This window comes from Bubalus kerabau, chromosome 1 (assembly GCF_029407905.1).
Source record: "Bubalus kerabau isolate K-KA32 ecotype Philippines breed swamp buffalo chromosome 1, PCC_UOA_SB_1v2, whole genome shotgun sequence".
NCBI lineage: Eukaryota > Metazoa > Chordata > Mammalia > Artiodactyla > Bovidae > Bubalus > Bubalus kerabau.
The window spans coordinates 179192479-179195948 of record NC_073624.1 but is presented as its reverse complement, the minus strand read 5'-3'; the positions used below and the strand labels follow the sequence as shown (position 1 = coordinate 179195948).

The following is a 3470-nucleotide window of genomic DNA, read 5'->3' as shown; positions in this document are numbered from 1 at the left end:
GGTAAATGGGGATTTCCAAATATTTCTGAGCCATGGTTGAAAATAAATTTGGGAAAACATGAAAACAACAACGAGCAAAGCTGTTGGATATCAGAAAGCAGAAAGGTTGATAAAGTCAGTTATTTAAACTTTATAAAGAAGTTGAGATCAAGGAAAAAAATTAGGAAATAAATAGAGAAAAATATTACTTTAACAATCTGGTTAAATAATCAAAATTTCTGACTCTGGGGTTTTGTCTTCTGCTATCATGTGCATTCCCTCAGTATTCTGACAATTGATCATTTTGTAGTTTGCTTCACAAAGAATGCTTTCAGAGCCCTCTTTATATCTTTATGTCTCAGACTGTAGATGAAGGGTTTCAGCATAGGTGTGGCCACAGTGTACATCACTGAGGTAGTTGCACTTGACTGTGAGCTATGGGTACCAGCAGAGCTAAGGTACACCCGTAGCACTGTACAATAAAATAAGGAAACAACTGAGAGGTGAGACACACAGGTAGAAAATGCTTTATACTTCCCCTAAAGTGATGAGATTCCACGTATGTAAGAAACTAGCTTAGAGTAAGAGTAAAGGACACCAGTGAAAGGACCACCACCCATCAGGACAGCTGCAAAATACATCACCATGTTATTAAGAAAGGTGTCAGAACAGGCAAGTTGGATCATTTGATTGAGTTCACAAAAAAAGTGGGGGATTTTCAAGTTTGTGCAGAAGGATATTCGCAATACCATTAAGCTTTGTAACAAGGAATTCAGGAGACATATGATCCAGGACATTAGAACCAGAAGTGCACAGAGCCGGGGGTTCATGATGACTGTGTAGTGCAGGGGGTGGCAGATGGCCACAAAGCAGTCATAGGCCATCACGGTCAGGAGAAAAATGTCCAACACTGCAGAGAGTGTGAAAAAATAAATCTGCGTGATGCAGCCTTCATAGATTATAGCTTTATTCTGGGTTTGGATGTTCCACAGCATCTTTGGGATGGTGGTAGAGGTGAAACAGATGTCTACAAAGGACAGGTTGGAGAAGAAGAAGTACACAGGGGTGTGGAGGTCAGGGTCTGAACTGATGGCTAAGATAATGAGCAGGTTTCCAAACACAGTGATCAGGTACATGGATAAGAAAAGCCCAAATATGAGAGGCTGCACTTGTGGTTCCTGTGAAAATCTCAGAAGAAGAAATCTTGAAATCCATGTATCATTGCCTGGTTGCATATGATGGAAGTAACTTCTAGGAAAGAAGGAAATAACATGACTAATACAAATATGTGAGGGTGTGTGTGCTAAGTTGCTTTAGTTGTGTCTGACTCTTTATAACACTATGGACTATAGCCTGCCAGGCTCCTCTGTCCACGGAATTCTCCAGGCAAGGATACTCGAATGGGTTCCATGCCCTTCTCCAGGGGATCTTCCCAACCCATGGATCGAACCTGTGATTCCTGCGATTCCTGCATTTCAGGCAGATTCTTTACTGCTGAGTCACCAGGGAAGCCCCAATATTCACACAAACTTGCATTATTCACATATTCTAAATTATATAATGTATACTTTGCAGTCAATAAATTAATTTTGTGATTCTTTTGCTGTCTCGCATACAGGGTTATTGTTACCATCTTTATAAATTCCATATAAATGCATTAGTATACTGTATTGGTGTTTTTCTTTCTGGCTTACTTCACTCTGTATAATAGGCTCCAGTTTCATCCACCTCATTAGAACCTATTCAAAATCACCAGTCCAAGTTTGATACAGGATGCTTGGGGCTGGTGCACTGGGATGACTCAGAGGGATGGTATGGAGAGGGAGGTGGGAGGGGGGTTCAGGATGGGGAACACACGTACGCCCGTGGCGGATTCATGTTGATGTGTGGCAGAACCAATACAATATTATAAAGTAAATATATATATATATATAAAAATTAATTTTTGTATTTGTTGTATGTATCTGATTTTCTTTAGTGAATCCCCCTGTACCATTTCTGATATGAAATTGCTTTCCCAATCAGCTTTTTCCCTAGGAGGGCAGGATGAATTTTACAGTTTTAATGAGAAACCCATCTATATCAGGAATGTAAATTGTAATATGACCATATTTTCACCACTGCCTAGGCTATGAATATAAGATGTTGAAAAGCAACACTCCCTACAATTCACTGATCGAAAAATATATACACAAACATAAGATTATCTATCACTTCTGATGGGGACAAGTGGTATGATGAGCAAGAAAGCAAGCATAAAGGAAAGAGTACAGCATTCTATTTTTCATGTGCTTTGGGTAAGACTGGCAAACATGGTGACACGTGAATCATAACCTCTAGTAAGAATGGGAGGGAGATGCAAAGGTATGTGTGTAAGTGTGTACCCAGCAGACAGAATGGCAAGGACTCAAATAAATGACATCAGAACTGAAAGAGGAGATGTTACAAGTGATACTGAAATGGAGGAGAGCCCTATGGTCTTCACCTTCACCTTGTGTTCCACCTGTCTTCTGTGTGTAGAAAAACTTCAGCTGGAGAAGAACTTAGAGCAGTGAGAAAATGCAGAAACAAAGGAAACCAGTCCAACAGACTAAATAATAGTAGTTTAGTCATTAAGCACAATCAGTCAAGGACCTTTAGTTCCTTCTCAAGATTTATAGATTAAAAAAAAAAGATTTATAGATAATATTCTGAGCTGTATCCTGTGAGTTGTCTTATAGATACTGAAACCCTCACCAGGTGAAAGAAGTTAACTACATGAGGACCAGACTGTAGCCGTGACATAAAAGCTGCCACAATTCCAAGAACTGGCCTCAAGGACATGGGAACAGACTGACCCTGGAAATGAAGATTAACTGAGCAATATTTTAAGAAAACATGAAACGTCTTTACCTATCAGCCTGGGAAAAAGACTGGGATTAAGAACCGTTGTGATGGTTGAGGTTGGAACTTTTAAACTGGTAGCAAAGGCAGTACTCTAATTTTGCTAGTATAAACATAAAGTATTAAACAACCCAAACAGAGCTGTAAATATCACAAGTACAGATATTCTTTGGGCTTCCCAGGTGGTTCTAGATTGCAAAGAATCCACTGGCCAAAGCAGAAGACACCAGAGGTGTGACTTTGATCCCTGGGTCGATCCCCTGGAGAAGGAAATGACAACATGGACAGAGGAGCTTGGCGGGCTACAGTCCATGAAGTTGCAAAAGACTCAGACACAACTGAACACACACACACTGCCTGACTGATATGCTTTACCCCAGAGATACTCAGTCTCAGGGCTATTAATTTTCTGGACCAGATCATTCTCTTTTATGCTCTGTCTTGTAGATTGAAAGATGTTTACAGCATCTGTGGTCTCCATCCACCCTCCTCCAAGTTGACAGCCAAAAATGTCCCAGAACATTGTTCAGTGTGTCCCCAGGGGGAAAATCACCCCTGATAGGAATCAATGTGAATTTAACAATTTCAACATCTTTTTCTAGCACTGA

The 3470-nt window shown here is 40.2% G+C and overlaps 1 pseudogene; it reads right to left on the bottom strand.

Moving 5' to 3' along the window:
* Positions 1-278: 278 nt before the first annotated feature.
* LOC129624589 (olfactory receptor 7A17-like) lies at positions 279-1214 on the bottom strand (annotated as a pseudogene).
* Positions 1215-3470: the final 2256 nt, after the last annotated feature.